Source organism: Crocodylus siamensis, chromosome 3, assembly GCF_052110815.1.
Source record: "Crocodylus siamensis isolate JL-2025a chromosome 3, ASM5211081v1, whole genome shotgun sequence".
Classification (NCBI taxonomy): Eukaryota; Metazoa; Chordata; order Crocodylia; family Crocodylidae; genus Crocodylus; species Crocodylus siamensis.
In genome coordinates this window covers 150710915-150733125 of record NC_143397.1, presented here as the reverse complement: position 1 = coordinate 150733125, position 22211 = coordinate 150710915, and the positions used below count along the sequence as shown (strand labels likewise).

General features: G+C 41.1%; 1 long non-coding RNA gene across 2 annotated transcripts in view; it reads right to left on the bottom strand.

The window, feature by feature from the left end:
• The window catches only part of LOC149868999 (uncharacterized), a 220328-nt gene that overhangs the window by 5661 nt on the left and 192456 nt on the right, over nt 1-22211 (bottom strand). The window contains exon 3 of one of the 2 annotated variants that reach the window (XR_016441046.1): nt 20191-20261. This is a non-coding gene — a long non-coding RNA (uncharacterized LOC149868999). Of the gene's footprint in view, nt 1-19999; nt 20262-22211 lie in introns of those variants that run through there. The other variant, XR_016441045.1, reaches the window with a different exon arrangement.

Sequence of the window (22211 nt, the reverse complement as noted above, 5' to 3'; positions counted from 1 at the left end):
TTCTTTGAATATTCCTTTTCCTTTTTATAATATTAAAATGATATGCAAAACCTTGCATTTTCCTGGGAGGGTTTATTTCATTGGAAATGTTTTGTCCTGAAATTAGCAACTAGTACCACAACCAGAGAGAAGCACAATACCTGTCAGCACAATGGGAATGGAACAAGGTGACCAGTTTAACAGAGAATTTTCTTTTTCTTTTTCTTTTTTTGTAGTTTTGCAAGGCCAAAAGAAACAGTAAATAGAACAAACACGGTGTACTCAGAACAGCCCTGCCCTGCTTGTTTATGTTTTTATAATTTTCTAAATATTCTATATTTTCTACATTTTATATAATTTTTAAAGCAGTTGCTAATTACATGAGAAATATCATCTCTAAGTCTTGCTTGCACTTCTGGCTTCATAAGTGTTGTGCTCTTCTTGGTTTGTTTTTTTCCCTTCAGGGTGCAGGCTAAGAGAATCATAGATAGTGACAGTAGAGCACAGATCTGCCTAGCCAGGTATTCTGTAATAGTAGCAAAAGCTTATACTTATCAGCCTCCTGTCAATGTCCCTTTTGAGCTGGACATGGATGATAACCCAGGAGATTTCTAAAAACTGGTGACTCTGGAGATTTCAGTCCTTTCATCCTCAAACAGATTTTCTTCTTTCCTTCCTCCTCTGCTTTGCAATTACCAGGTCACCCTTTCCAGCTCAACATCTTTGAAAATAACATCACTTCAGAAATTATCTCCCCCTTTTAACACAGGTCCCTCTTGAACCTTTAGTCCTCAGATGATGTTACTGCTTTTTTAAGAGGGATTCTGATCCAAATAAAAGGCTAAGGCTCCCTCGGAAGAGGGAGAAATCTGCTTTAATCCTGAAGGTTCACCTTACAGACTCCCCCTAAGAAGCAGAAGAGGAAAGACATCTAGAATGGAGAGCTGAAACGCATTCCACTGAGTCCAAGGATACAAGAGGAAATCCAGTTTCTCCCTAGTGCAACTATTTGCTCTGTGCTACCCCCATTGGAATATATGCTTTGACTGCTTAAAATATTTTTAACTAGTGCAAATTTTAATTTTTTTAGAAGGGAAAGTAAATGCAAGACATGGCATATCTTGTGACATTAGAACAGCTTAAGAGAAATTTGCTGTCCTTTAATTTGTATAGTGGTAGTATCTAAAAGCCCCAGATATGGACCTGGAGCCAACTGGGCTAGAAAAAATAGGGAACTGGAAAAAGTGCTCCCTACCCCAAAAAGCTTGGAGTCTGAGTAACAGCAAGTAGGAGTTTCTGAGGTAAAGGGGGGTGATGATTTTTACTGCAGAGGTCTGTACCGGCTGTTTCAATAATTACTACTCAGCTTTAAATTAAGTCAACTTTTGTTTCCTTTGCACACAGGTTTCTTGAGCTGGAGAACTAGCACATACTCAGACATGTGTGTAGCATAAGTGATTCAACTCAGTTTGAACGAGGCTGCCAGAATTGAGCCTGCTTTTTTTTTTTTTTTTTAACTTTCATGCAAAATCTCTATTTTGTTTTCACAACTTCCCTGCTTGAATGCCCAAGGTATAATGTTAACCAGGGGTGGATCCATAGAGGATTATGTGGCCACAGCCCTCTTGCAGACCACATCCTGAAAGCCACAAGCAGGGACTTCTTAAAGTCCCCAAATAGTTTAAGAAAGTCCCACTCTCTTTCTCTCCATGGTCAGTGGCACATTCCCTCCAATTCCCCCACTCCCCTGCCCACCACTGCTGCTGTCCTCAGCTACCCAAGGGGCAGGTGGAGCTCCAGTCGCTCCTGCCCTACAACTGCCCCTGTCGTTGTCCCATGCTGACCCTGCTGCTCGGCATGGTCAAGATGGAGTGCGGAGAGGAGAAGCTCTGGAGCTCCCCCTGCCCCCAGGGCAACAGAGACAGCAGCAGCAGCAGGTGGGAAAGGAGAGGAGAGGGGAGGGGAGGGGAAATGCCCCTGAGCACAGAAGGGGGGAGACAGGGTGAGAGATTCTTACCTGATTTGAGGTCTTTAAAAAAATCCCTGGTTTCTGCTCCTGCAGTGCCGTCTGCTCATCCCACTGGGGGAGGTGGAACCTGAGAACCAGGTGGCAGCCATCCCTGCAAGGCCAGTTGCTGCTCCTGAGATCCCTTTACAAAATTTTGGATCTGCCCATAGTACCAACTGCTTCATAGCCTTATATTTCTGAATAGTTGTTTATATCTTAAATAATCTTTCTTGCTATGGAAGTAATTCTTTCTAGTACATGTGTGCACCAAATAACATTTCAGCATGCTACAAATCTGTGCAGATACCACCAAGTGATTTTTAGGAATTTTGAAACACAGCTGAGCTAACAGTTAGGTGAACAGGAAATAATTAGCCTAAGCGACAATTAAAAAATCATGGTTGGTATTTGTGTATCTGCCACACACTCACTGTGGTCTCTCTTCATTTTTTTTTCTTTTTTTTTGAACCTTGTTAATTCAGATCAATTCTTCAGTGGTAATATAGCCCTTGGGTTACATGCCAACCTATGGAATTATATGTTTGAACACAGGGCCAAACTAGCAGTTATTCCCCTGCCACTAAAGGTGAAAAGGTTCCCAGTAAATCAGGTTACTTTTCCACAGGGTAAGCAGTGTTAAATACAGTCTCTCTGGGTACTTCATCAATATGGTTAACCTATTGGCATTATAGTTATCAAATTACAGTATTAGAAGTCATAGAGTTAAAAATAAATCTGTTTTCCATTGAGGAAATCTATTTATGTGGAGGCTTCAATATTAAAAGCTTAGAATATATATAATAGAATCATAGTTCACTGAGAGTCATTACAACAATGGAGGTTTTCAAAATTAAACCTCTAAGAATGCCTTACAGATAAGCAAAAGGCACTCAAGGGATTCAAGGTACATACCATAAAGGGCCATCATCTTATTAGTGTTGTACCACTAACCCTATTAGCAGTCTCCTAGCTGAGAAGGATTACAGCTAGTGGATTGTAGAGATATTTTGTAGACACTTTGCAACTAGCCACAAAATGTTCACCTTGGGAGCTTGGTCCCTGTAGCTTAGTTAAATGGCTGCCCTAATTCCACCACCATAGCTGCATCAGTCTCTTAATGTTCCATAAATCCAGTCAAGTACTTTGACCTCTTTATTCATTGTCACTATAGCTGCTGAAATTGTCCATTCTCGCAAAGAGCCCATAGGAGCTTGGCTCTTTTGACAAATGTGGGGAGAGGACAGTCAGTTGCCTGCAAAATGTGACTGTGGTTATTTTTACAGGGAGAACAGAAGCAGCATGGAAAAATCAAAATAGTTAATGAATACACAGAAGAAGAGAGGGCTGGTTCTTTGTAACATCATGCTATATGTAAATTATTGAATTGTTTAATACTGTACAACTCATCAAATCATTCTCATATTTGTGTTTAAATATGAATCAATTCTTATGGGTTCCTTGTTTCATTGTTGGAAACTAAGAAGATAAAAAGGACTGTAGCCTATAAAAGCCAATCTGTTTCTGAAAAGAGTCTTTGGTAGGAATATATGGCAATTTCCACTGACTTGTTCTGTGGTCGTGCAAATACACTTTTAAACACAGCTCTGCCTTAAAGAGTCCTTCCAGAAATATTTTTATTGTGCCAGTGAAGTTATGGTATGCTCTTCATTACAATGTCAAATAGGGTATGTCCCATTTTCTAGGCTGATGGGTTTTTTATCATAGCACTTCATTCATATATAGAATCTTCCATATAGGTAGGTTAAAAGCACTTTTTGGATATAAGTTTATTAATTAAGCCTCAAATAATCCTCGTGATTTAAGTGTGTTTTTTTATTTTATCATACCATTTGTAGAGAAAGGCACAATTGAGGCTTCTCTATGAGACCTACTGTCTCACAGTGAGTTAGCAACAAAGTTGGGAAGCCTATTCATTGTGGCCCCCTGGTTGCATGCCCTAACTGCTAACAACAATAGGCTAAATTCAGAGACAAGCCTCAGTATAAAGAGAGACTGGATTGGCATGACATATGCCTTTTTTCCAGTCTCATCAAAATGTGTGTTGCACCAATTCAAATCCTTCTAGACTTGAAGAAACTTCCTCTCAGTCACTGGAAAAAAAAATCTCTATCCTATTACACATGTGCATCTCCTTTTGACAGCTAAAAGATGCCATAGGTGTATCTGTGAGAGGATTTTGTTTGAACAAAATTTCTCTGTTCCCTAGATTCACTTTGCAGTAGCAAACTAACACATACAACCTCCCACAACTCTCTTGAAATGGACCTATTTATGATATAGTGTTGACTATGTCCAGCATTACGTGCTCAACTTAACACTTACTAAGTGCAGTTAAAACCAGAGCAAATGCATAGTCAACCAGTTTAGTATATGTTATAGGCCATCACAGCGCTACAAAGTCTCTCCCTTTCAGGTGAGGAGTATGTAACCTACCTTCAATAAGTTTTAACTTTAATAAGTTATAACATTTCAATGATTTGCAACTGTAACAAGTGACTATGTGACTACACCTTTAATGGTATAATGTTTAAAAACAGCAGCTCTCACGAAGACTTCAGTTTCATTTCAGGCTTATTTCAATGAGTATTACAATTTAAGTATAACATCTTTCCATATCAGAGGTTTCCCTTTTTCCCCATGCAACTTTAAAATTGTCTGAACCTAAAGATAGACAAATAAAAACATTCCTTAAAATTTCTTCCATCTTAATATTGTAACAGGAAACTCCTGCCCCTTTTACTAGAAAGATGGAGGAGTGCAGGAAACTCAGAGCTAGAAATGGCAGCAAGTAGTAGCTGTGCAGGTGGACTGAGCCAAGGACTAAAAAAGGATCAGACTGGGCACATCTATATGTGCATTAATGAACTTTTTCTAATGCACATTATATTTAGTACCTCTGGGCACCTACACGTGAGCACAGAGACTGCTCTGACACGATGGAATTCCAGCATGCTGGAGTAGACTTGATTAGTCAAGTCTGCTAGAGTGGCAATTGCTCCACTTCAGCAGCCTCCTGCTTCTTGTGCATCAGCCTCCCCAAACTTAAAAATGGCAGCAAGGTGCTTGAACTAAGGCACATTGAATAGTGCCTCCACTACCATTTTTAAGTGCAAGAATACTGATATATGAGACATGGCAGCGCTGCTTCAGGGCTGGGATCTTGTGGCAGTGGCAGTGTGTCTGGACCTGGGGCAGAACTGTAATCTGCTGCCCGCACATGCTAAGCAGGACCACACACTACAAAGGGCCATTAGGTCCCAGGGTGGCAGACCCCACAAGCTGCTACACTGAGCATTAAAACAATATTTTATGCACAGAAAAGGTTCCATGGCCATGAATTGTTTGCAGACATTTATCTCTTTTCCCTGACCCATGAACTGTTCCCAAAAAACTTTGAAGTAATAGTTATTAGCTAAACAAGTATTGTAACTAAGGGTGCTGACTTAGCTGGGCAGGGGGAGGAGGGGCAGAAATACACTGGCAGCAAGACAGCACCTGGAAGTCACCACTGCCTCAGTGTATTGCCATTTCCCTGGGTACCCAGCTGCCTTGTTGCACCTCTGATCTAAACTGACTGTATCGCATCTCAGAAATTCAGTTCTTTAAAAGCTGTTAGAAAAGTTTATTGCATCATGCAAATAATTTCCTCAAATAATTAATTCCTTAAATGTCTGCGATAATTAATTAGCAAGGATGGATTGTATACATTACTAATATAATACTAGGCTAATTTAATGAATACTTGTTTGATATTCTGGAATTCAGTTTTGATACATTAGACAAATAAGACATAAATACCAAATGTAAAAATTGATTTAAGTTGCTCTCTATTGGCCCTGTTAGCCTTGTAATATACTTTCTGTGACTGTCAATAAAAATAATTGTCAATAAGGTCATAAGCCAAAAAACCAGAATAGCGTAGTGGGCAAATATGAATAAAGACCCAGAAGTGGGTCCAGGATTTTGAAAAGGAGGGTGTCAGACAAGTGACCAGCACTGCAGGGATGGTTGCATTTCCTGCTCACAGGCTTCCTCCCCTCTCCCCTCCAATGGAGTGGGTGGACTACACTGAAGGAGCAGCAAGCAGGGACTTCTTTAGATTTCCAAAGCAGGTAAAAATACATAATACACACTGGTAAGTTCTTTGCAAGGGCAGATCCAGCAGAGGTGCAGTGGTGCAGCCACACCCCACTTTCCCTCCCTGCTCTGAGGCATGTCCCCCCTTCCCACCTCCCCTGCCCACTGCTGCTCCTGTGCCCACTGACATGGGGGAAAGGGAAGCTCCAGAACCACTCCTACCTATTCCAGCTGTATTGTATGGGGCCCAGCTCAGCCTGAGATAGCCGTGTCAGTGGGAGGGACATGCCTCTGAGCATGGAGGGGGAGGAATGGAGGGGGTTCTTACCTGCGTGGGGGACATAAAAAGGTCCCCAGCTGCTGCTCCTGCAGTGTGGTCAGAAAGTGGGGTGTGGCTGCACCACTGCACCTCTGCTGGATCTGCCCTTGCAAACAACCTACTAGTGTGTATTGTTTCCTCTGGATTTATGCGGATGTTGGAATATACACCGAAGCTAACATTCTGTTACGTGCAACTCTGGATTGAAACAGGAGTTCAACTTTTGTAACTGAGAGCTGACCTACTGTGAAAATATATATTCATTTGCAATGCAGAAAATAACAAATAAGAGACTGACTTCAAATTGCTACTAGGAAAAAAGGAATAAAAACCTAAAATATAGTTCAATGCTTTGGCCTTAGTTCAGGCCAGAACTAAGGGAAAAAATATAAAGCAAAAAAAACAGAGGGCTGGGTTTTCAGCTGCTACAAAATAGAACCCTACTGAAAAGAATTAACCAGATGTTTTATATTACTGTAATGTGAAGATTACCAGTCTCCTGGAAGATGTCCTCAGACTCTTATTCAGTTCTTTTGGAAACATGGCTCTCCAATGAGCACACCCTTTTTATGAGACCAAGGGCTTGACCTGCTTTTCATCCAATAATCAATGCTCCTTTCCCTGGTATACAGTATATAAGCAGGAGGTATACAGAGAAGATAAAAAACAAAAATAACAAAAACATAGATTGTTTGCAGGTTCTTTTTAAGACTGAAGAGCCAATTTTGCAATTTGGTGGGGGGCAAGTTATTGAGCCCCTGATAAAAAATCAGATTGTGATCATGGCTTTGTATAGCTCTGAATTGCAGCTTAGAGAGACAGAGCTCCAAATAACATCCATCTCATTGATAACTAATTATAAATATAAGCCTCTGATCCTGCTGCTGTGACCATCTCACCATGTTGGCAGCTTGGCACTGGTGTTTGGCAGGCTGATTTGGCTGGCAATTTCTTACACTGCATGTAGTTCTTGAACTGTATTTTGCAACTTGTTTCTTCTGATTTCTCTGGTTGACTGCAAGGATATTAATAGTGCTTCTTGGGGTACTGAATTCTAACACTGATCCTCTGACCTGAAATGCATACAATTTATTGCACTTGATTATCAGTGAAAGCAAATATTTTGGCATTTGGGTATACCTAGTGGAAGTGGAAAATATTTTTGTGACCACTGCATCTCTGATTTCCATATGCAGATAAAGGGCTATTTATTTTATATATAGCAGAAAGAAAAATTATTACAGACAAAAGAAATTTGAAAAAGCTGAGTTGTTGATATATAGGATGTAAACTTAATAAATACTACCTAAAATTGATTATACTATTAATTCACTAGGGGGAACAAGAGAATAATTGTTAATGCATTTATAAGCTACTGGCAAAATACCATATTTTATACTTTATGGCACAGATTATATATACTAGCACAGTGGGTTCCAATAAAGATTTCTGCTGGCCAGTGTATAGTCTTATTCAAGATTTTGCTTTTAGGTGTTACAGTGTTTTATGGAATAACCAAATGCAGATGAAAAAGTCAGGCGGCTCCTATTACTTTTATTACAAAGAATCCTGGTCACTCATCTATATTTTCAGGGAATCTCTGTGGCTTGCTCACCCCTTGTAAAGAGTCAAACCAGACCCATTAAGATACAACAATGTCTGTGGAGTAGCTCTCCTACCATTCTGTCAGTCTGGGGCTCAACAGGGAGAATTCAGAGTCTCTTTTCCTGCACTGAAATCCTCAGCCCAATTTTTCTATCTCTTTCAAACTTGTTACTCCAGGACACTCCACCCTACAGTCCACAGGACTCACCTACAAGTCTGGAAGTTTAGCAGCAGGGGAACAGTGGCACTCATGGGAAGCTCTGGGCCCTGTACATTGGATCCAGTGCCTGATCCCAGCATGCAGGCTTGGACAGAGGAGGCACTGAGCTCCAGGGCCAAATCCTGATTTGAGGGGCTGGGAAGACACAGTACTGGGCCCCCAGGACCCAATACCAGTGAGCACAGAGGTGGGAGGGGCACTGCCAAGCCAATAGAACCCAATCCCAGTGCTCAGGGAGTGAGAGGGGGCAGCTCAGGGCTCACAGAAACCAATCCTGGCATAGGTGATGCCAGGACCCAATCCCAAAATGCAGGTGGTAGGAGTGGGTGGTGCCAGGGCACAGAGTCTCATCTGGCCCAGAGACCAGCCCCATGCCACTCATCTGGCCCATGAGGCCAAAAGGTTGAGCAATCTGGAAAGGTGAATTCAAACTCAAGTGTTGCCAGGAACCAGCTCCATTCATATCTCATTCATAAACCTATGCATAAAAAGGTGCAATAAAATTGACATGCAATCATTTTCCCCCTGTGAGAAAGTGTCATTAAGAGACTCATCAAATCATTCTCATATTTTTGTTTAAATATGAATCAGGTCTTAAGGTTTCCTTGTTTCAATGTTGGAAACAAAGATGATAAAAAGGGCTCGAGGCTATAGAAACCAACCTATTTCTAAAAAAATAAGTATTTGGTAGGAGCTCTGACTTGTTCTGTGGTCATGCAAAAGTCCTTTTAAACACAACTCTGCCTTGAAGGGTCCATTCCTTTTCGTGAGCAAGGGTCATTAAGAGACATTGCTCTAAAAATTAAGAGAGTATAATTTCTTCAAATATAGATTGAAGCCATTTTTAAGCTAAATGTAGAAACAAGGGTTCCCTGTACTGGCAAAGATAATGCTGTTATATATGTTGTTTTAAACAGGAATGTTTGCATCCCAGTAGTCCACTCAGGATTGGTTGTTTGGTGGAATTTTGACAGGGAAAAAAAGTATCAACGAAAAAGCTTTCTTAATTATCAATCAATTATTCATGGCAAAGAATGAGCAAGTGGATTTTTCTGCTTCTAGTTGCAAATGTTGTAAGGCTCGTTGGACCAATGTCAAGGTTCAGAAATGTCAGGGGTGGCTCCTGAGGGGAGTCTCATTCTCCCTTTGGGTGCCACATGTGCAGTGAGGTCTCAGAGTTCACCAGAATGTCAGCTGATCTCCTGCTGGAAGCTCCATACGTGCTAGAAACTGGGAACTCAGTGTCGGGTCTGCAGGGGGTCCCTGCTTTCAAGCTCCAGAACAGGGGATTTGAGCTGGGCTGCTATTTGTTCTTCTTCTCCTACCTCCTTTCCAATCCCTGAATTACACAGCAGAGGGTAGGTGGGAACCAGCACCCTACAGTGATGCTCAGTGATGCCCTGCTTCTCAACAGCTCTGGAGCCCAGGGGCTGAGCAGTACTGCTACCACTCATCCCCAGAGCTGCAGAGCACTCACTGGCCTTCAGGATCACAGCAAGGGACTGCAGCCATACTCTTTGGCTGTGTGCTGTATGTGCAGTGAGCAATCTTCACTGGTGGTTGCCGCACAGCTGGCGGGGGGGTAGTCACACCCCCTCACTGCCAGCCTGGATCCCCCCAGCATAAAGAATAAGACCTCCAAATCTCCAGTACTTTCCCAATATATTATCAGAAATATCCAAATCTCCTAGGTATATCTATAATGATTGGAAAGACAAATTTTTTTAAGGGTATTTTAGCACACCACTTGCACCTAGTAATGGGGATTGTATAGGTCTCCCAAAATGGGAGATAATGAAATAAAGCTTTCACATTTCTCTGCAACTGAAGACATGTTTAGTTTGGGTGAAAGTTCAGCTGAACATATTTTATGATCTGTTTGCCTGTTGTTAATAAACATATTCCTTAAAAATGAAAAGCCAGAAATTTGGATCTCTTAAGTCTTTAAGGAATGCTTTTTCCCATCTTTGGTGATATCCAAATGAGGCCAACATTAGGCTGAGAAAGGTCCTATTCCAAAGCTGATTTGAGCATTCCTAACATATTGTTCTTATTTCTTACCTTTGGTCAGATCAGGGAATAGAGTCCAAATGATAAAATTTCAATCCAAAAATCCATGCAATTTCTGGAAAGTCATTTATGGAAAGTAGATGGCAAAAGAATCAAAATGTCTCATCAGCAAAATTAGTATTTATGAAATTAGTGATGGAGCAGAACTGGCAGAGTGATTGCACTATAAATACTCAAAATGTAGGGGGAGGGAACAGAGATTTTGCTCATTTTCCCTCCCACTGCTAAAGCACTGTATTTAATTGACTTACAAATTTTTCCCTAATATATTTCTTTATGAAACCTGCCTTGAGCAATGGATACATGATTGTTCACTGAGGGTTGTGCCTCATTTGTTCCTGTAGATTGTGCCTAATTAACGCTAACTTGTCTGTACATAAAAAGTACAATAGGCTGTCCTTTCCAATTTAATTCCGACAGTTTAATCGAATCTGTATTCTTTCAAAAATAATTAGATCATTTACACTTCATTAACATGTAATGTAATGTTGAGGCATTCATCATAATGATTTCTTATTTTTCTTGTGCAATATTATCTCCTCTAATGAAACTGTTAACACCATGCATGTCTTAATTAGCTTTATCATATCACTGACAATTTCAGGGAGAGACACATTTTTACAAATGAAATTAAATTAGCTCAATAGGTATATTTTAAGAAGAACCTGCTCTATTAATGCAAAAGTATTAGATACAGATTTACCTTTATTTCTGTCTGGTAGTGCCTAGTAATGATTTCTCTGTGCATCTTAGAGAGATGTTCCATCCACCTTTCCCTCACAACCCTCCATATGAAACAAAGCAATGCAAGGCTTCTAAAACAATATATATAAACCTGCTATTCCCTGTTCTTATATAAAGTTATAAGAATGGACTGGTTCCAAGTTGGAATTCTGGATTTTAAACATGACGAGTTTGGAGAAGTCTGATTTCAGATTTCAGCTTGTCATTGGAGGTCTAACTATACAACAGCCTCTAGTCAAAAGCCTCAATCCAAACATCCATGAACAAAAGGTGTGATGTTCAGGATCTAGTTCTAAGCCAGGCTTGTCAGAACCATGACTACACCCATCCAGGAAACCAAAAGTAATAAGAGCCCAGTCCTACTGCCTTCATTCTGTTCTTACGTTAAAGTCTATGACAGTTTGGCTTGAGTTATGATAGCAGAATGCTGACCAAATAATAATATTAATAAAAAATGACAAGTGTGGATAAAGTCTGTGGCATTTCCTGAAAAATGTAACCACTGTGTATTTTGTATTTATATTGGTATCAGCTTATTTGTACTTGCATTAGTATTAGAAATGAGTAGTTTTAGTGTCTAATCCTGCAAGTTCCTAAAATACCTATGACTCCTATGGGACTTGTATAAATACACCATGCCCATAAAGTTCTGATCAAGATTTGTTCAGAATTTTTATTTATTTATTTATTTTTTGTAAGCTATTCATATTCTGAAACAGTCTTGCAATAAGACATTTGTTTGTACATGGCCATGGACAAAAAATTGCCAGGTCACAACTATAAATAAAGCCCCTCTTAACAGATGACGAATGTCCACAGCTTCTATGACAGTCAGTGAGTATTCTAAAATGCTCAGCACTTTGCATAGCTGAGATCTTAGCTAACTCAGGTTCTTAAAATGTTTTAAAAACAGATAACCTGTTTTGCCATTAATTTAATTGTCACTGAGCTGAGTAGTAGTTAGCCATGTTAGGAGATTATTGCATGTCACAGTTAAAATGTGTTAACTGTACTTAAAATGCTAGCAGCCGACCATTTAGGCAGGATAACGTGTCCTAAGTGCTTTTTTATGGTATGCTTTTTTTAAAGGGGGAGTATCTTCTGATCGTATTAACTAATGTGTTGCCTGAACATAGGACTGCTCCACAGAGATAATACAATCGAGTGCAGTCCAGAAGCTAAGACCCACAATACATTCGATCTTGATCTCCAACTGACTCCAGATGATCATCTAACTTTTAGGTCTCAGCCTTGGGACTGGACAGAAGTCTTAAACTGACTCCCATGTGATCTTGGAGCTGAGACCTGAAAATCAGATGATTTTTGGGTCTCAGTCCTGGAACCACAGAGAGGCCAGTTCAAGACCCCAGTATATCTATATTTAGATCTTTAACGTGAGACTACTAAGAAAAATTTCTAGGTTGTGTTAATGCTAACTGCAATCTAATATTATAACAGATGCTAAGTGTAATGTGTACCAAAGCTCATAGACTGAAATCAGGCAGAAGGCAGGATAGATTTGCACTTTATAGGCTAACAAAATGGGAGATGAATAGCATAAGAATCTCTGCACCTAGTCTGTAAGGTGTAAATCTACCCGGCCTTGCCAATACAAAAAAGTGTCATATTCCTCTATACTATGTCTGATTACTGTTGAAAAAAAGTATTTGAAAACATTTGTTGGAATAAAACACACAGCTTTTCTTCCATTTGTATTCATGACTCTTAAACCGTTCTCTGTGAACAATTTTATATATGATTCTTCATTCAGCTTCATAAATGTGTAAAGTCTTGTGATTATTTGTTCAAAGTTGTGTTTAAACAAAGATATGCACCAAAAATTTGCACCATTGTTGTAGATCTCATTGGCTGTGTCCAGATGAGTGTGAACATGTGGTATGCGGCACTGCAGACCCATCTGAGAAAAACCCATGCCAAAAAGCAGGGTGGGGCAGCACATGTGGCAGCAACATGCGCCACCCCAAATCAAAGCCTGACCAGCTGAAACCGCACTCCAGTTACAGGCCAGGCTCCCTGCTACAGGAGCACTACAGCTGCAGCTCCCTAAGGCCCCCAGGACAGTTGCTGGCCCCAGCCTCCCCTACCCCACCTGGAGTAACCTGCCATGCTCTGGAGCACACGTGACATGGGCATTTCCTACTGCTACTTGTCCCTAGGGAAACACACATTCCTGCTCATGCAGATGTGGACATTGGTTGCATCTACATGTGCACTTAACTGCTCAGTAGACTAATTTGCTGAGGTGTAAAATGTCACAGTCTACACATGCAATGCGATTATACCACAGGAAACTAATTTTTGCCACCATAGAATAGTACTGTCAGGGACAGTACTATCTTACAATGGTGAAAATAACTGTGCCTAAATGCACGTGTAAATGCTGACCTGCACTTACATTGTGCCAGGTCAGCCCAGGCAACAAAGGTCCAGACTCCTCCTGCTGCCTAGCCACAGAGCTACCCATGCTGGGGCACCCTCATTTCCCACCCAGCCCCTCCACTACCTCCTGGAGCCTGGGGCTGACCCACCAGATCCCCTGCCAGACCAGGGCTGCTCTGCCCTGGCTTAAACTGCTGCAGTCCTAGGGGCACATGAGGAAGCTACACCCAGGAGCAGCTGACTCTGGCTCAGGCTGTGCCAGAGTATATTTCTGTGCATTAATTGCTCATGTAGATTGCCCATTGAAGGCTAACTATGATCATCCAATCAGGAAGCATAAGCAGGATCACACAACCTAGGTGACATAATCACATATGACATTCTTAAGTAAGTAGTAACAAAGAGTGGTTGAAAACATAGTTGATGCATATAATTTATGAAAAAAACATTGGCTAAAATGTGTTTGCATAAAGTGTTCATTAAATACCTTTAAATAATAAACAATTCTATTAATATCAAAGTTCTCTAGTAGATAATTCATAAACAAGATAAAAGGACAAATTAATCAAATACGCTATTTGCTACCAACTATTATACACTTTAGAAAGCCAAAGCAAAGCTAATTGTATTTATTTCTCTTTATTTATGTATTGTCAAAGGTTGTTGTGAAAAGACCGTTGCACCATTACTGATAAAATTGATAATGATAGTACCCTTCAGTCCCAGAGGTCTCGTCAGCCATTACAAGAAAACACTTCAGATCACTTTTAATAAATTTAAATGCATCTTATATACAGGCATGGACAAAGTGGCCATGTCTACACATGCAATTGTGGTACCTGAATAAGCTGCAGAGCTTATTGCTCTGGAGTTAATTGCTCCTGGGTGCACTTTGAATGTGCATCTGGGAGCAATTAACTCTGGACAATAAGCTCCGCAATTTATTCAGGTGCAGCACACGGAGCTTGGGTGAAGCAGCCTCAGCTGGCAGTGGGTCCTGGGAAACAGCCTGCCACCCTGGGGTTGCTCCCCACCAGCTCAGTGTGATGCAGAGAGGCTGGCTGCGGCATGAGGGAGCTTTAGTGCAGGGCTAGCCAGCAGGCAGCCCCCACACTGAAGCACCATCATGCCCCAGCCAGCCAGGCAGCATCTACATGTACACTGCTGCAGAGTTTTTTATTTCTACAATACGATAGTACTTGTATTTACTATCCTGCTGTGGATTATATTAGTTTACTCCAGCCTAATGGGGTGCACATGTAGACACCAAGACATTTACTGTGCAGCTAATTAGTCACCTGCACAGTAAATGTCTCATGTAGATGTACCCCACCCCCCATAGATCAAAAGTCAAATTCTGACCCTTTCACACTAATATTTAATAGATCCTAATTTTACCCCTCCTATTTTACATGGTAAGAAATTAAAGAATATTCTGCACCCTATTGTGGCAAACAGGGGACATCCCTGAGGGTGGGAAGAAGGCCAACATTGTGCCCATCTTCAAGAAGGGGAAGAGGGAGGACCCAGGCAACTATAGGCTAATCAGCTTAACCTCCATCCTAGGGAAAATCCTGGAAAAACTCATTAACGAATGTATGTGCAATATGCTCATTGAGGGTAAGATTCTGAAAGACAGTCAGCATGGCTTTGTCATGGGTAGGTCTTGTTTTACCAATCTCATCTCCTTCTATAAACAGGTCTCTTGCCACCTGGACACAGGAGAGAAGGTCAACATATACTTAGACTTCCAAAAGGCTTTTGATCTAGTATCTCATGATATCCTTGTAGAAAAACTGGAAGATTGTCGGCTTAACTGCTCAACAGTTCAGTGGGTTAGAAAACTGGCTGCATGGTAGGACCCAGAAAGTTCACATGAATGGATCTGTGTCATCCTCATGAAAAGTGGCCAGTGGTGTCCCTCAGGGCTCCATGCTTGGAACAGTGCTTTTCAACATCTTTATCAATGATTTAGATGTGTGGGTGAAAGGCTTGCTGGCCAAGTTTGCAGATGACACCAAGTTATGGGGGAGCGAGGCCATCACAGAAGATAGGTTGCAGATACAGGCAGACCTGGACAGGATAGAGAGTTGGGCAGACCGGAACTAGATGAAGTTCAACACTCAGAAGTGTAAGGTGCTCCATCTGGGAGCAAACAATCTCCAACATACCTACAGGCTCAGTGGTGACAATTTGACTTCCACCACAGCTGAAAGGGACCTTGGGGTAGCGATTAACCATTGCATGAACACGAGCTGGCAGTGCAATGCTGTGGCCAGCAGGGCAAACAACATGCTGGGATGCATTAACCATTGCATCTCATGGAAAACCAAGGAAGTGATACTCCCACTGTACTCCACACTAGTGAGACCACAGCTGGAGTACTGCATCGAGTTCTGGGCACCGCACTTCAAGAGCCACCCATACGAGGAGAGGATGAAGGACTTGGGCCTCTTCAGCCTACAGAAGAGAAGGGTGAGAGGGGACTTGGTAGCAGCTTACTGCTACATCAAGGGAGTACATCAAGAACTCAGTGAACAGCTGTTCACCAGGGCACCCCTGGGGAAGACCAGAAGCAATGGATACAAACCCCTGAAAGGCCACTTCAGGCTCAATTCCAGGAAAATCTCCTTCACAGTCAAGGTGTCCAAACTGTGGAATAAATTCCCTCCAGTGGTGCTGCAGTCACCTACCCTGGAAATCATCAAAAGGAGACTGGACAGTCACCTCTCTGGGGTCACTTGACCCCAGTTGTCTTTTCCTGCCTAGTGCAGGGGGACTGGATCTGATGGTCTACAAGGTCCCTTCCAGCCCCTAACAATCAGTGAATCTATGAATCTATGACTGACATTTTGATGACAAAAAAATCTCCTCTCATTCTATTTCAATGTGAATATAGATCATTGTAAGGGGACAAAAGGAAAGAGGTTGATATCAAATATTTGGACTTTAAAAAAGCCTTTGGCCTGGTGTCCCATGATGTCCTCATAGAAAAACTGAGCAACTGTGGCCTCAACTACTCCACAGTCCAGTGGCTGGGGAATTGGGTCCAAGGCTGGACCCAGAGAGTGGTAGTTGACAGTCAAATCAACATGGTACTCAGTGGCTAGTGGTGTCCCCCAGGGCTCCATTCTCAGACCTGTACTCTTTAATGTCTTCATTAATGATCTGGACACTGGTATCAGAACAGGACTGGCTAAGTTCGCTGATGGCACCAAACTTTGGGGAAGAGTATCCACACTTGAGGATAGGCTGGTGATCCAGGTCAACCTCGATAGGTTTGCAAGGTGGGCAGATGAAAACCTGATGGCATCCAATATGGAGAAATTCAAAGTTCTCCACCTCAAGGAAAAAAAAACCCACATCACGCTTATAGGCTCGGCAATGCTACACTCACTAGCACCATGACCAAAAAAGACATGAGGGTCATAATTGACCACAAGATGAACATGAGCCACCTGAGGACATGCAGAGCTGGCAAAGCAAGCAAAACTCTGGCTTGCATCTACTGATGCATCTCGAGCAAGACCCAAGATGTCATCCTCCCACTGTACTTGGCCTTGCTGAGGCTGCAGCTGGAATACTGCATCCAGTTTTGGGCTCCAGAATTCAGGAAGGACATGGAGAAGCTTGAAAGAGTCCAGAGGAGAGCCACATGCATGATCAGAGGGCAAGAGAACAGGCCTTATGAAGAAAGGCTGTGAGCTATGGGACTCTTTAGCCTGAAGAAGTGAAGGCTCAGGGGTGACTTGGTGGCAGCCTATAAGTACATAAGGGGTGTGTATCAGGACCTGGGGGAACACCTGTTCACCAGAGCACCCCAAGGCATGACAAGGTCCAACAGTCATAAACTCCTGCAAGACCATTTTAGGCTGGACATAAGGAAAAGCTGCTTTACTGTCTGAGCCCCCAAGGCCTGGAACAGATTCCCCCCAGTGGTGATACAAGCACCTACACTGCACACTTTTAAGAAATATTTGGACACTTATCTTGCTGGGATCCTTTGACCCTAGCTGACTTCCTGCCCCTTGAGCAGGGGGCTGGACCTGATGATCTTATTAGGATCCTTCCAGCCCTAATGTCTATGAAATCTACAAAATCATCATTATAATAGCAACTCAGGCTTCTTGTCTAACTCTCAAATAATAATATCATGGGTTTACAAATTTCTTAGCATCAGGGAATGGACTTTGCTTAGTATAAAACCTTTTGCTTGATTTACTAATTCAGCTTACGGTATGGAAGAATTCTCAAGTTGTTTCAGTACTGTCTGAAGACCACCTTCTAGCAAAAGATAACAAGATACTTTTAAATGTTAAGGCCTTCAAAGGTGCCAAATGCCAAAAGTTCTCAATTCCCACTGAATGCAGTGAGAATGGAGGACTCAGTGGCCATGTCCAGACAAGCGTGGCCATGCAGTATATGGCGCTACAGACACATCTGCAGCACCACATACTGCACATTCAGCTCTTCTCTGTACTGCAAGGGAGAAGCACAAGGGATTTTTTTGACCCCTGGATATCCAGGGGTTTAAAAAAATGCACAAAGAAAAAGCAGAGTGGTACATGTGGGGGCAGTGTGCATTGCTCAAAATGGGAGCCTGGCCAGTCACAGCCACAGTCCACATGCCAGACAGCCTCCAAGAGGCAGAATCGGCACTGCTGCAGCCCCAGGACCCCAGGTAAGGCTGCTGGGGCCAGCCCAGTGCTAGATCCAGCCTCCCTTACCCCACCTGGGGTAACCTGCTGCATGCCAGAGGGCACATGGCACAGGCATTGCCTGGGGACAACTAGCAGTAGCACAAGGTATGCCACTACAATTGTCCCCGGGGAACCAGATGTCTACATACATGTGGATATGGCCAATGGATGCATCTACACATGCATCAATGTGCCTTTCCTAATGCACAATTAAATTTATTATCTCCAATATAAGGTACTAAATAAATCAGCATTAGGTTGTGCTAATGCACAGTAGTGCAACCACACACTTTTTAGGTAATATTTAATGTGTAGTAGTCTATTCCACTGCTCATTAGTGTATTAACATTGTTTTTTATGTGTTGCTTTAATGTGCAGTAGAATAGGCTACTGCACATTAAATTACATGTGTAGAGGTGCCCACTACCTATGGGACCAATTTTTATTTAGTTAAGCTTGACAGTGTTCATTGATTTTTTTTTAAGTGTACTTTTATTCAAAGAATGAAAAGTTACCTGACGAAATCTCGGGGTTCTGTACTGAATATTGCTACAACATTTTTTTAAAAATCAAAAGAATTAAAAAAAAAATTAAAAGGAAACTCTGTCAGTCTTCAGCTGCAAAAATAATTTTCTTTCCACTTTGTCACTATTCTGGAACACACCCACTTACTTCACTCCAAAAATCCTATCAAGCAGGTGTTGTTTGGAGCATGCCTAGAAGGTTACTAACTCCAGGCTCTCCTAGAAACACTTTTTCATTGGCTCTGGCAAACTTAAAAAAGAAAGAAAAAACCCTGCTCTGACCCACTTTAACTCCAAATAGGGATACATTTAAGTTAAAAAAAAAAACCCCTTCATTCGCTAAACAGTGACATTAAACAATATGTGGGCATATCTGCACATCACCCTATGGCGGCATTATTACCGTGCTGTGCTTTAGTACTTGCAAGCAGCACACGATTAGTTTTTGCTGCTACTTCTCCATAGCAGCATGCTAAAATGGAGGAGTGCCCTGCTACAGCAAAGTAGCTGATGATCACCTGTAGACTCATGTGATTGCTATGTAGCCATAGCGCATCATATGGTGACACAGCACATCTCTACGGTGATGCAGAGCGACACGTAGATATGCCTTATGAAACATCCCAAGCAAATGGTTTTGTATTGGTAAAGCAGAAGATTTAAGAACAAACATGTAAACAATTGAGACAATTAGCAGAAAGATTATATATAACTATGTTAACCCCCACTTCTGCTTCCTAGTTTAGATTGAGATTTTCAGGATGAATGTGTGTTTGATAACTTCTAGTGGCTTTGGTTTCACAGGTGGCCAGCTAAACAAGTTTCTAGGTTTTTACAGTGTTATGAGCTTGCGAGAGAAAGCACTAGTGAACAACTGGGAACAATCTTATGCCTCTAATATTTTATGCTGATCTGTGTAGATCACATGTTGCAGCCACTAAAGCAACACAACAGCTTTACGGTCACTACATACGTAACAGATAAAACTAATCTTTAGTAGCTAGAGTCTAAGGAACTCCCAGAGCTCATTATGTCAATAATTTATGTTAAATTGTGTCCCTTGATATAGAAAAGTAGACTAGGTTGTTTTTATCCCACTGGGACTGTCATCTGAATGAAAGACAGGGCAGGAGGCCATTTCAATATGTCTAAGAGAACTAGTACTCTAGTAGCATCCCGAATCTTTGAGGCATTTTCCCCACATCTCAGAAGACACAATCCCTGCAACAAAGCATTAACAATTTAAGCCCCCAAGCCCATATGGAGCAGGTAGCAGGCCCAGAACTTAAGTATGTATGTAATACTTTCATTTTAACACCCAGTGCTCAAAGCTTCCCAGTGAGAAAGGTAATTTTATTAACTGCCACTTTACAGAAATGAAAACTGGAACAGACGGTACAAGCCAGATACTGTGAAGTACTGAGCATTCTCTATTCGGCTCAAATTATTTGGGAATTGTAAGCACGCCTCCCCATGCTGAGAGATGTTCAGTATCTTTCTGGATTAGATCCAAAGTCAGGTACCTCATGTCACTGGTGTTGGTATCAAATACCAGGCTAGGAGTTCCTCCTTCTGGACCACTAGATCTTCTGGGCTGAGAAAAATAAAAAAAAACAGTTCACCTGTTACAAAGAATTAGAAAAGTAATTGTAATTACGAGTTTAATTAATTATTATTAATTAATTATAATTATGAGTTTGAATTTTCTATAGTCAGCTGCACAAATAAAATGACCTGCCAGAATATTCCAATTTCTGCTATCAAGCGATTTTGCTAAGAATGATTTGTGTCAACAATGCAAGAGTAGGACATTACCTTAAAAGTATTGTGCCTAAGCTACTATTTGTATTTGTCATCATCTTCCACTGACTTCAGTAGCAGGAAAGAACATTAGGAAATGTCAATGTTGAATCCTCTACGGGTCCTCATGTATTAATGTTAATGCTGTGTTCTCATGTGACATAGTTAAACTTTAACATGAAATTTGATTGTGAAAGTTCTCTCAACCGTATAGGGAAAAACCACAACACTGGATATTTTGTAAGAAGGTCTTACACTGTTTTCAATATTCTGTTAGTAATTTGAGAATTTATCCCATCTTAAACTTATTCTGAAGTTACTTGCTTACGTTACTCCCCACTTTGTACGAGATTTGTTCAGTTAGAGCTCTGATCCTTTTCTCCATACACCAGTGGGAGTTACAAATGCTCAGCATTTTCTGAAACTACTTTTATTTACGTGCCTAGGAATAGATGGCTATCTTTAGGCAATCAAGCTTGAAAATACTGGCCTTTATCATCATTTGTTTGGTTTTGGTATTTGGTATATTTGTACTTAGATTCAAATTTGTTTTTTTAGTATCATTACTCTCTTACAATAATTATCTTTTGGATTCTCTGCTAGGAAGGTTTATGCAGCGTTAGGTGTTCTTACATAATGATTTCTATGGGCGAGCTAAATTAAGTTCATTTGTTTATACAGTATCTATTTGATTTATGTCCATATTTGTTTGTAATTGTCTTTATGGTTGTTAGCGTTAATTAGAGAATCAATAAAAAAGATTTTTTAATGAAACCAACATATAGAAAAACACTCTGTTATAATATACAGTGTTATTACTATAATCCAGTATCAATATCCAATATTAATTTCATTCTAGATTTTCAGGATCTTCCTGGAATCAGCCAAAGGACATTGGGCAACTGCAAAAAAAAATTACTCAGTTTCCCCAGCAGGAGTAACTTACAAGAACATTTTAGCATTTTCAAACCCAAATTATTATTCTTGACTAGGGGTGTAACTTTGGGTTGGGTGTGTTGCATCCCTGTTCTGGCCTTAAATTTACCTATACGCTTTCAGTTCAAATGAAATCCTATAATACCAGAAGTTCTGTACTCTGGAGGCACATCTATACAAGAAACTATGTCACGAAAGCAATGAGCTACATTGATGTAACATCAGTGGACACGAACCATGATGCTGATGCTACTGTAGAGTAGCTCGTTGCTACTGTGCAGTAGGGTTGGAAATGACCTATGCACTGCCAGGACATTGCAGTAACAGCTCAGTAACAACTGCGCAATCAGGCACCCTGGGTGCCCACAGTGGGGCATTACTTATGTTTCTAGACCCAAATTCAAAGCACTGAAGGGCATAATCAAGCACAGTCCTCTTTCCATCATTCATGCATCAAGTTCAGTACAGGCAAGTTTTTTGTTGTTGTTGTTGTTTTTGGCTGAAACAAAGTCTTCAAGTTCTTCAAGAAGGTTTGGCACCAAATTTTGCCCCTGCTGGTATGAGGCCAACCTCTAAACTGGATAATTCTCCTGATTTATAGGACAGGTCTATTTTTGTTAAGAAGACCTTCAAAGAACAAGTAGAGTGGAATCCTGAACAGAAGTGGATGGAATGAAGAAGAATGCCTCACATTCGAATGCTTATCTAATTTATCCCAACTATATAGTTGGTCCAACAAGTTATCACCCTAAGAAATCCTTGCCTCTCGCATAATATAGTTAAGCCTTTTCTCTTTCTCCGCTCTCCA